This window comes from Rutidosis leptorrhynchoides, chromosome 6 (assembly GCF_046630445.1).
Source record: "Rutidosis leptorrhynchoides isolate AG116_Rl617_1_P2 chromosome 6, CSIRO_AGI_Rlap_v1, whole genome shotgun sequence".
Classification (NCBI taxonomy): Eukaryota; Viridiplantae; Streptophyta; class Magnoliopsida; order Asterales; family Asteraceae; genus Rutidosis; species Rutidosis leptorrhynchoides.
In genome coordinates, this window is record NC_092338.1 from 241,643,567 (window position 1) to 241,657,044 (window position 13,478).

Here is a 13,478-nt window from a genome sequence, read left to right on the forward strand (position 1 = left end):
ATGAGGCAGCGTAGGTGGATTGAATTATTGAATGATTACGACTTTGAGATTCGTTACCACCCGGGGAAGGCAAATGTGGTAGCCGATGCCTTGAGCAGGAAGGACAGAGAACCCATTCGAGTAAAATCTATGAATATAATGATTCATAATAAAATTACTACTCAAATAAAGGAGGCGCAACAAGGAGTTTTAAAAGAGGGAAATTTAAAGGATGAAATACCCAAAGGATCGGAGAAGCATCTTAATATTCGGGAAGACGGAACCCGGTATAGGGCTGAAAGGATTTGGGTACCAAAATTTGGAGATATGAGAGAAATGGTACTTAGAGAAGCTCATAAAACCAGATACTCAATACATCCTGGAACGGGGAAGATGTACAAGGATCTCAAGAAACATTTTTGGTGGCCGGGTATGAAAGCCGATGTTGCTAAATACGTAGGAGAATGTTTGACGTGTTCTAAGGTCAAAGCTGAGCATCAGAAACCATCAGGTCTACTTCAACAACCCGAAATCCCGGAATGGAAATGGGAAAACATTACCATGGATTTCATCACTAAATTGCCAAGGACTGCAAGTGGTTTTGATACTATTTGGGTAATAGTTGATCGTCTCACCAAATCAGCACACTTCCTACCAATAAGAGAAGATGACAAGATGGAGAAGTTAGCACGACTGTATTTGAAGGAAGTCATCTCCAGACATGGAATACCAATCTCTATTATCTCTGATAGGGATGGCAGATTTATTTCAAGATTCTGGCAGACATTACAGCAGGCATTAGGAACTCGTCTAGACATGAGTACTGCCTATCATCCACAAACTGATGGGCAGAGCGAAAGGACGATACAAACGCTTGAAGACATGCTACGAGCATTTGTTATTGATTTCGGAAACAGTTGGGATCGACATCTACCGTTAGCAGAATTTTCCTACAACAACAGCTACCATTCAAGCATTGAGATGGCGCCGTTTGAAGCACTTTATGGTAGAAAGTGCAGGTCTCCGATTTGTTGGAGTGAAGTGGGGGATAGACAGATTACGGGTCCGGAGATTATACAAGAAACTACCGAGAAGATCATCCAAATTCAACAACGGTTGAAAACCGCCCAAAGTCGACAAAAGAGCTACGCTGACATTAAAAGAAAAGATATAGAATTTGAAATTGGAGAGATGGTCATGCTTAAAGTTGCACCTTGGAAAGGCGTTGTTCGATTTGGTAAACGAGGGAAATTAAATCCAAGGTATATTGGACCATTCAAGATTATTGATCGTGTCGGACCAGTAGCTTACCGACTAGAGTTACCTCAACAACTCGCGGCTGTACATAACACTTTCCACGTCTCGAATTTAAAGAAATGTTTTGCTAAAGAAGATCTCACTATTCCGTTAGATGAAATCCAAATCAACGAAAAACTTCAATTCATCGAAGAACCCGTCGAAATAATGGATCGTGAGGTTAAAAGACTTAAGCAAAACAAGATACCAATTGTTAAGGTTCGATGGAATGCTCGTAGAGGACCCGAGTTCACCTGGGAGCGTGAAGATCAGATGAAGAAGAAATACCCGCATCTATTTCCAGAAGATTCGTCAACACCTTCAACAGCTTAAAATTTCGGGACGAAATTTATTTAACGGGTAGGTACTGTAGTGACCCGAACTTTTCCATGTTTATATATATTAATTGAGATTGATATTTACATGATTAAATGTTTCCAACATCTTAAGTAATCAAACTTGTTAAGACTTGATTAATTGAAATAGGTTTCATATAGACAATTGACCACCCAAGTTGATCGGTGATTCACGAACGTTAAAACTTGTAAAAACTATATGATGACATATATATGGATATATATATATATATATAGTTAACATGATACTATGATAAGAAAACATATCATAAAGTATATTAACAGTGAACTACATATGTAAAAACAAGACTACTAACTTAATGATTTTTAAACGAGACATATATGTAACGATTATCGTTGTAAAGACATTTAATGTATATATATCATATTAAGAGATATTCATACATGATAATAACATGATAATATAATAATTTAAAATCTCATTTGATATTATAAACATTGGGTTAACAACATTTAACAAGATCGTTAACCTAAAGGTTTTAAAACAACACTTACATGTAACGACAAACGATGACTTAACGACTCAGTTAAAATGTATATACATGTAGTGTTTTAATATGTATTCATACACTTTTGAAAGACTTCAAGACACTTATCAAAATACTTCTACTTAACAAAAATGCTTACAATTACATCCTCGTTCAGTTTCATCAACAATTCTACTCGTATGCACCCGTATTCGTACTCGTACAATACACAGCTTTTAGATGTATGTACTATTGGTATATACACTCCAATGATCATCTCTTAGCAGCCCATGTGAGTCACCTAACACATGTGGGAACCATCATTTGGCAACTAGCATGAAATATCTCATAAAATTACAAAAATATGAGTAATCATTCATGACTTATTTACATGAAAACAAAATTACATATCCTTTATATCTAATCCATACACCAACGACCAAAAACACCTACAAACACTTTCATTCTTCAATTTTCTTCATCTAATTGATCTCTCTCAAGTTCTATCTTCAAGTTCTAAGTGTTCTTCATAAATTCCAAAAGTTCTAGTTTCATAAAATCAAGAATACTTTCAAGTTTGCTAGCTCACTTCCAATCTTGTAAGGTGATCATACAACCTCAAGAAATCTTTGTTTCTTACAGTAGGTTATCATTATAATACAAGGTAATAATCATATTCAAACTTTGGTTCAATTTCTATAACTATAACAATCTTATTTCAAGTGATGATCTTACTTGAACTTGTTTTCGTGTCATGATTCTGCTTCAAGAACTTCGAGCCATCCAAGGATCCATTGAAGCTAGATCCATTTTTCTCTTTTCCAGTAGGTTTATCCAAGGAAATTAAGGTAGTAATGATGTTCATAACATCATTCGATTCATACATATAAAGCTATCTTATTCGAAGGTTTAAACTTGTAATCACTAGAACATAGTTTAGTTAATTCTAAACTTGTTCGCAAACAAAAGTTAATCCTTCTAACTTGACTTTTAAAATCAACTAAACACATGTTCTATATCTATATGATATGCTAACTTAATGATTTAAAAACTGGAAACACGAAAAACACCGTAAAACCGGATTTACACCGTCGTAGTAACACCGCGGGCTGTTTTGGGTTAGTTAATTAAAAACTATGATAAACTTTGATTTAAAAGTTGTTATTCTGAGAAAATGATTTTTATTATGAACATGAAACTATATCCAAAAATTATGGTTAAACTCAAAGTGGAAGTATGTTTTCTAAAATGGTCATCTAGACGTCGTTCTTTCGACTGAAATGACTACCTTTATAAAAACGACTTGTAACTTATTTTTCCGACTATAAACCTATACTTTTTCTGTTTAGATTCATAAAATAGAGTTCAATATGAAACCATATCAATTTGATTCACTCAAAATGGATTTAAAATGAAGAAGTTATGGGTAAAACAAGATTGGATAATTTTTCTCATTTTAGCTACGTGAAAATTGGTAACAAATCTATTCCATCCATAACTTAATCAACTTGTATTGTATATTATGTAATCTTGAGATACCATAGACACGTATACAATGTTTCGACCTATCATGTCGACACATCTATATATATTTCGGAACAACCATAGACACTCTATATGTGAATGTTGGAGTTAGCTATACAGGGTTGAGGTTGATTCCAAAATATATATAGTTTGAGTTGTGATCAATACTGAGATACGTATACACTGGGTCGTGGATTGATTCAAGATAATATTTATCGAATTATTTTTGTACATCTAACTGTGGACAACTAGTTGTAGGTTACTAACGAGGACAGCTGACTTAATAAACTTAAAACATCAAAATATATTAAAAGTGTTGTAAATATATTTTGAACATACTTTGATATATATGTATATATTGTTATAGGTTCGTGAATCAACCAGTGGCCAAGTCTTACTTCCCGACGAAGTAAAAATCTGTGAAAGTGAGTTATAGTCCCACTTTTAAAATCTAATATTTTTGGGATGAGAATACATGCAGGTTTTATAAATGATTTACAAAATAGACACAAGTACGTGAAACTACATTCTATGGTTGAATTATCGAAATCGAATATGCCCCTTTTTATTAAGTCTGGTAATCTAAGAATTAGGGAACAGACACCCTAATTGACGCGAATCCTAAAGATAGATCTATTGGGCCTAACAAACCCCATCCAAAGTACCGGATGCTTTAGTACTTCGAAATTTATATCATATCCGAAGGGTGTCCCGGAATGATGGGGATATTCTTATATATGCATCTTGTTATTGTCGGTTACCAGGTGTTCACCATATGAATGATTTTTATCTCTATGTATGGGATGTGTATTGAAATATGAAATCTTGTGGTCTATTGTTACGATTTGATATATATAGGTTAAACCTATAACTCACCAACATTTTTGTTGACGTTTAAAGCATGTTTATTCTCAGGTGAATATTAAGAGCTTCCGCTGTTGCATACTAAAATAAGGACAAGATTTGGAGTCCATGTTTGTATGATATTGTGTAAAAACTGCATTCAAGAAACTGATTTCGATGTAACATATTTGTATTGTAAACCATTATGTAATGGTCTTGTGTAAACAGGATATTTTAGATTATCATTATTTGATAATCTACGTAAAGCTTATTAAACCTTTATTTATGAAATAAAGGTTATGGTTTGTTTTAAAAATGAATGCAGTCTTTGAAAAACGTCTCATATAGAGGTCAAAACCTCGCAACGAAATCAATTAATATGGAACGTTTTTAATCAATAAGAACGGGACATTTCAATGGTAATGTTTTCCCCTTTCCATTCCGGAATTTTAAGTTGTTGTAGTAGACCTGATGGTTTCTGATGTTCAGCTTTGACCTTAGAACACGTCAAACATTCTCCTACATATTTAGCAATATCGGTTTTCATACCCGGCCACCAAAAGTTTTTCTTGATATCTTTATACATCTTCCCCGCTCCGGGATGTATTGAATATCTGGTTTTATGTGCTTCCTTAAGTACCATTTCTCTCACACCTCCAAACCTTGGTACCCAAATTCTATCAGCCCTATATCGGGTTCTGTCTTCCCGAATATTAAGATGTTTCTCTGATCTTTTGGGTATCTCATTCTTCAACTTTCCTTCTTTTACAACCCCCTGTTGCGCCTCCTTTATTTGAGTAGTAAGGTTAGTACGAATAATTATATTCATAGCTTTTACCCGTATAGGTTCTCTGTCCTTTCTACTCAAAGCGTCAGCTACCACATTCGCCTTCCCCGGGTGGTATCGAATCTCAAAATCATAATCATTCAACAGTTCAATCCACCTGCGTTGTCTCATATTCAGTTACTTCTGATTAAATATATGTTGGAGACTGATAATGCTAAAAACGAACATATATTTCATAGCATTATTCCTCAAGAAAGACAAGCTTTTAGTTGCAATTGTTCTATTTACAAGTGATATTCGTTTAAATAATAAAAGGTGAAGACAAAAGACAGATTCGACGAATTGAAGACGCAAACGACCAAAAAGCTCAAAAGTACAAAATACAATCAAAGAGGTTCCAATTATTGATAAGAAACGTCTCGAAATTACAAGAGTACAAGATTCAAAACGCAAAGTACAAGATATTAAATTGTACGCAAGGACGTTCGAAAATCCGGGACCAGAGTCAACTCTCAACGCTCGACGCAACGGACTAAAAATTACAAGTCAACTATGCACATAAATATAATATAATATTTAAATAATTCTTATAATTATTTAATATATTATATTATTTATAAAACCGTCGGCAGAAGAAAACAACCAAAAATGAGCCTCCCCAGCTGGCCATGCGATCGCATGGCCTGGAAGGCATAAATCCATGCGATCGCATGAGCCCCAGTTCCAGCCCACATGCCTATAAAAATCGAGCTTTGGTGCACCAAAAATATCCATCTATCTTTCTCTTCTCTCCATATATACGTAAAATATATATTTATAATTTATATTTTAATTTTAATTTTAATTATAATTCTAATAATAAGGGTATGTTAGCGAATATTGTAAGGGTGTAAGTCGAAATTCTGTCCGTGTAACGCTACGCTATTTTTAATCATTGTAAGTTATGTTCAACCTTTTTACATTAATGTCTCGTAGCTAAGTTATTATTATGCTTATTTAAAACGAAGTAATCATGATGTTGGGCTAATCACTAAAATTGGGTAATTGGGCTTTGTACCATAATTGGGGTTTGGACAAAAGAACGACACTTGTGGAAATTAGACTATGGGCTATTAATGGGCTTTATATTTGTTTAATTAAATGATAGTTTGTTAATGTTAATATAAAGATTTACAATTGGGCGTTCCTATAAATTACCATATACACTCGATCGGACACGATGGGCGGGGTATTTATATGTACGAATAATCGTTCATTTAACCGGACACGGGAATGGATTAATAGCCACTAGAATAATTAAAACAGGGGTGAAATTATATACAAGGACACTTGGTATAATTGATACCAAAATATTAAAACCTTGGATTACACTCAGTCGACATCCTGGTGTAATTATTAAACAAAGTATTAAAATCTTGTTACAGTTTAAGTCCCCAATTAGTTGGAATATTTAACTTCGGGTATAAGGATAATTTGACGAGGACACTCGCACTTTATATTTATGACTGATGGACTGTTATGGACAAAAACCATACGGACATATTAAATAATCCAGGACAAAGGACAATTAACCCATGGGCATAAAACTAAAATCAACACGTCAAACATCATGATTACGGAAGTTTAAATAAGCATAATTCTTTTATTTCATATTTAATTTCCTTTATTTTATATTTAATTGCACTTCTAATTATCACATTTTTATTATTATTGTAGTTAATTGCACTTTTAATTATCGTAGTTTTTAATTATCGCAAGTTTATTTTATCGCATTTTTATTATTTGCAATTTCATTATCGTTATTTACTTTATGCTTTAATTTAAATCTTGTATTTATTTTTAATATTTTACATTTGGTTTTAACTGCGACTAAAGTTTCAAAATCGACAAACCGGTCATTAAACGGTAAAAACCCCCCCTTTATAATAATAATATTACTTATATATATATTTGTATTTTTATAAAAGTAACTAATATAGCGTTAAGCTTTGTTTAAAGATTTCCCAGTAGAACGAACCGGACTTACTAAAAACTACACTACTTTACGATTAGGTACACTGCCTATAAGTGTTGTAGCAAAGTTTAAGTATATCCATTCTCTAAATGAATAAATATCTTGTGTATAATTGTATCGTATCTAATAGCATTTCCTGTAAAAATATAAGCTATTTTATATACACCTCGCGAAACATCAAGTATTTTTGGCGCCGCTGCTGGGGACCAATCTAGCTTAAAAGCCGGAAGCGCAACGCTAATAAAAAAAAAGAATTTTTAGTTTACTTTTATTAAAATTCGTTTTTATAAAAATACGTTTTAAATATTCGAAAATATAAAAAGAAAAACAAAAATATAAATATTTTTTTAGAGTTTGGTAAATAAATAAGTTTTATAAAGTTTCTTTATTTCTATTTTTTTTAGTTTGTAAAAATATAAGTTTTATTTAATTAATAAATATATTTTATATTTTACAGCAAAAACAGAAAAAAAAATATATAATTAATTCGGCCCGAACACTGTAGCAGCCCACTCTGTGGCCCGAAACCCTAGCCCATGCGATCGCATGGCTGGGCAACTGAGGACTCATGCGATCGCATGAGCCCATCTGACACGCCCTACTGAACCTGCCGACAGCATTAATTACGAATTATTATTAATTATTATTAATATTAAACCCTAATTAGGTTTAGTTATTATATTAATTAATTTTAGATATTAATTAATTTGTATTTTTAAGTTTAATTAGTTTATTTAAATTGTAAAATTAATAGTTTTATAAAATAAATAATATTTTTTATAAAAATTGTATTTTTTACAACTTTTTATATATTTTTATATTTTGTCCCTTTTTAATCGTTTTAGCGTAATATTTGTATTTTTCGCTCATATTTAGTTTTAATTCATAGTTTTTGCCATAATTATTTTTACTTCTAGATTTTTAGGCTTTGCCGTAGAATTCCTTAAGTGCTTTTTCTTTAGACTAAGATTTAAGTGCTTTAGAATTTTGCGACGCCTTTTTAAGTTTTAGTTTCTTTTTAAGTTATTTCCATTTGGGATTTAGTTTTTCCTGTAAGCTTTAATATTTTTAGACACCTTTTACTATGTATCAATTATCATTCCAATTAGTAATCTCAATTTGCGATTATAATTTTAAGTTAGTTGTAGTAATAAGGTTAGGTTAGTCAAGTGTTTTAAGTTTTATAAGTTTCTTTTATTTTTCCGTCACCTTTTATTTTTCAACCATTTTTCTTTTTCGACCTTTTTCGACGAACTCTTTTTCTTTCTTATTTCTCGCTATTCTCGTTTTAGGACATAGATTTTTATTCTACTTCTTATTTAAATTTCTTAAAATTACGAAAATTTATTTTAAGTGGTTAAATTGATAGACATCAAAATTTTCTGGTTCGTAGTAATAGTTGGATTTGTACGTGGACCGGGTTATTGGAGCCAAACAGTCCTCAATTATATTGAGACCAAACGAATCCTGCCCCTCTGCTGCATCTTTTGGCTATTCGAAACGTGGGCAAAATCAGAAAAGTCTATTGATTGGATAACTTATTATAATTTTTCTTTCCTTTTAAAAACTAATAGGATATTCAGTGAATGCACCGAGCAAGACGTTCACCACCTTTTGTACGTTCACCACCTGTAACTAGATCAAGACATTTAGCAAATATTACTGCCGTTGATTTTTCTTTAGAATCGTAATCCAGTCGACCAAGTACTTCAGTTCAAATTTCCGATAATCCATTTTTTGAACCCGACCTCACAATTGAGAATCCGGAGAATATTCAGGAACGGTTCGTAGATCCTGAACCACTAAACTTTCCTCCGGAACCACCAATCATTCAAACAGAGATTGTTGAGGAATGAACCATTAAATCAGAATCCTCTAGTGATTCCGATTCAACAAATTCAATTATGGAGAATCTGGAACCTTTAAGTATGGAAGACCGAATGAGAGCTAAGCGCACTGGCCAAGGTCACGCAATTACTCATCCAGACATTAATGCGCCAGATTTTGAAATCAAAGGACAAATTCTACACATGGTGACTAATCAATGCCAATTTAGTGGTGCGCCGAAGGAAGATCCAAATGAACATCTACGTACCTTTAATAGGATCTGCACACTATTTAAAATCCGAGAAGTAGAGGATGAACAAATATATCTCATGTTATTTCCCTGGACTTTAAAGGGAGAAGCCAAAGATTGGTTGGAATCGTTACCTGAAGGGGCGATTGATACATGGGACGTTTTAGTTGAAAAATTTCTTAAACAATTCTTTCCTGCATCTAAAGCCGTAAGACTTCAAGCAGAAATTGTTACGTTTACACAGAAACCAAATGAAACTCTATATAAGGCGTGGACTAGATATGGAAAGTTATTAAGAGGATGTCCACAACATGGTTTAGACACCTGTCAAATAGTACAAATATTCTACCAAGGATGCGACATCACTACAAGGAAAGACATAGATATAGCAGCTGGTGGTTCTATTATGAAGAAAACCGAAACTGATGCTTACAAAATTATTGATAACACTGCTTCCCACTCACATGAGTGGCACCAAGAAAAAGATATCGTTAGATCATCTAAAGCAGCTAGAGCCGATTCTAGCCATGACTTAGATTCCATTTCCGCAAAGATAGATGCTGTGGAGAGACGAACGGAAAAGATGACTAAAGATATTCACTCAATACGAATTAGTTGTGAGCAGTGTGGAGGACCACATTTGACAAAAGATTGTCTCAGTATTGAATTAACAATGGAACAAAGAGAGAATATTTCATACATAAACCAAAGGCCTGGAAATAATTATCAGAATAATTATCAACCGCCAAGACCGATTTACAATCAAAACCAGAATTATAACCGAAATATTCCATACAACAACCAACAAGGTCCTAGCAATCAACAAGTATCCAATAATACTTACAACCAGCAAAGACCTAATTTTCAAAACAAACCACCACAACAAACCGATGATAAAAAGCCGAATTTAGAAGATATGATGATGAAGCTAGTTGAAACTCAAACGCAATTTTTCACATCTCAAAAACAAACCAATGAACAAAATGCACAAGCATTTAGAAATCAACAAGCTTCTATTCAAAATCTGGAACAAGAAGTAAGTAACCTAGCAAGGTTAGTAGGTGAAAGAAAACCGGGAAGTCTACCTAGTGATACAAATGCTAACCCCCGGAATGAAACAGCTAAAGCCATTACCACAAGAAGTGGTACAACACTTAAACCACCTGAAATACCTGTAACTTCTGATGAAGCTATTCTTACTCCACAAGAACCACAACCTGATCAAGATAAGGAAAAAGAACCGGTAGTTGAAAAGGTTAATGAAGATAACACAGCTAAGGCTAAACCTTATGTTAAACCATACCATCCACCACTTCCTTACCCGAGTAAAATGAAGAAAGAGAAACTTGAAGCCGAGTAATCCAAATTCTTGGATATGTTTAAACAGATAAAAGTAAATCTTCCTTTCATTGATGTGATTTCAGGAATGCCTAGATATGCTAAATTCTTGAAAGATCTAATCTCAAATAGAAAGAAAATGGAAGAACTCTCGGCTGTTACTATGAATGCTAATTGTTCAGCAGTGCTGTTGAATAAGATACCAGAAAAATTATCTGATCCAGGAAGTTTCACAATTCCATGTTTTCTGGGTAGTCTTAGTTCAATAGAAGCATTGGCAGACTTAGGTGCTAGTATAAATCTAATGCCGTATTCACTATACGCTAAACTAGACCTTGGAGAATTAAAACCAACCAGAATAAGCATACAACTAGCCGATAGATCAATAAAATATCCTAGAGGGATAATGTAGAACATGCTAGTTAAAGTTGGTACTTTAGTATTTCCAGTAGATTTTGTTGTTTTGGACATGGAAGAAGATTCTCAAGTTCCTCTCATATTAGGAAGACCATTCTTAAATACGGCTAAAGCAATGATAGACGTGTTCGGTAAGAAACTGACCCTAAGTATAGAGGACGAGAGTGTTACCTTTTCAGTTGATAGAGCAATGTAATAACCGCAATCTGCAGATGATACATGTTATTATATTCAAACTATAGAAGCACATGCAGAATTATTAGAAGAATTTCCAGAATTACAAGGAACAGGAGAATGTTCTTTAGGAGAAGGTAATGAACCAATTGATGAAGCTGAAATGTTAGCTACACTTATAGCTAATGGATATGAACTAACAACAGAAGAAATTCAAATGCTAAAAGAAGAGGACAGATATCGATATAAATCATCGATAGAAGAACCACCGAAATTAGAGTTAAAGCCACTTCCAAACCATTTGGAATACGCTTATTTACATGGTGAATCTGAATTACCTGTAATAATATCGTCTTCTCTTACTGAAAAATGAGAAATCACAACTCATTTCTGTGTTGAAAGCTCATAAACCAGCCATTGCATGGAAGTTTCATGATATTAAAGGAATAAGTCCTTCGTATTGCACACATAAAATCCTTATGGAAGAAGGTCATAAAACGTATGTGCAACGCCAACGAAGACTAAATCCTAATATGCAAGATGTAGTTAAAAAAGAGATTATTAAACTGCTAGATGCAGGTTTAATTTATCCAATTTCAGATAGTCCATGGGTAAGCCCAGTTCAATGCGTGCCTAAGAAAGGTGGCATGACTGTCATTACAAATGAGAAAAATGAGCTTATTCCTACTAGGACTGTAACAGGATGGCGTGTATGTATTGATTATAGAAAATTAAATGACGCCACCAGAAAAGATCACTTTCCCTTACCTTTTATAGATCAAATGTTGGAAAGATTAGCCGGAAATAGTTACTATTGTTTTCTAGATGGATTTTCCGGATATTTTCAAATTCCAATAGCACCCGAAGACCAAGAGAAAACCACATTCACGTGCCCTTATGGTACTTTTGCTTACAAACGCATGCCATTTGGACTTTGTAACGTCCCTGCAACCTTTCAAAGGTGTATGATGGCGATTTTTCACGACATGATAGAAGAATGCATGGAAGTTTTCATGGATGATTTTTCAGTCTTCGGTGATACATTTGAATCATGTCTAGTTAATCTGGAACGAATGCTTTTTAGATGCGAACGATCAAATCTAGTACTTAATTGGAAAAAATGCCATTTCATGGTTAAAGAAGGCATCGTTCTTGGTCATAAAATTTCAAAAGAAGGAATTGAAGTGGATAGAGCTAAAGTAGATGTAATTGCTAAACTTCCACATCCCACCAATGTTAGAGGAGTTAGGAGTTTTCTAGGGCATGCCGGTTTTTACCGACGTTTCATAAAAGATTTTTCTAAAATTGCCACTCCTATGAATAAACTCCTAGAAAAGGATGCTCCATTCATCTTTTCAGATGAGTGTATCAAATCTTTTAATATTCTTAAAGAAAAACTTACTAATGCGCCGATCATGATAACACCAAATTGGAATCTACCATTTGAACTAATGTGCGATGCAAGTGATTTTGCAATGGGAGCCGTTTTAGGACAAAGGATTGAAAAACGATTTCAACCTATATATTATGCTAGTAAGACGTTACAAGGAGCACAAACGAACTATACAACTACTGAAAAAGAACTCCTTGCTATTGTCTTTGCTTTTGACAAATTTCGATCATATCTCGTTCTAGCAAAAACGGTGGTCTATACCGACCATTCTGCGCTTAGATACCTATTTTCAAAACAAGATGCCAAACCAAGATTAATCCGTTGGATCTTACTCTTACAAGAGTTTGATATTGAAATCCGAGATAAAAGAGGAGCAGAAAATCTCGCCGCTGATCATCTTTCTCGTCTTGAAAATCCCGAATTAGAAGTTCTAAATGAATCGGCCATACAAGACAACTTTCCTGATGAATATCTATTGAAGATAGATTATAAAGAAATTCCATGGTTTGCAGACTATGCAAACTACTTAGTTTGTGGATTCCTTGAAAAAGTTGTCCTGATGGAATAATATGCCGATGTGTATTTGGAAATGAAGCCAGTAAAATATTAAACCATTGTCACACAGGACCAACAGGAGGGCATTATGGGCCTCAACTAACAGCAAGAAAAGTTTATGATGCTGGATTCTATTGGCCTACAATTTACAAAGACGCACACCTTCTTTGCAAATCCTGTGATGCATGTCAAAGGGCCGGAAAAATAAGTCAACGTGATGAAATGCCACAAAATGTC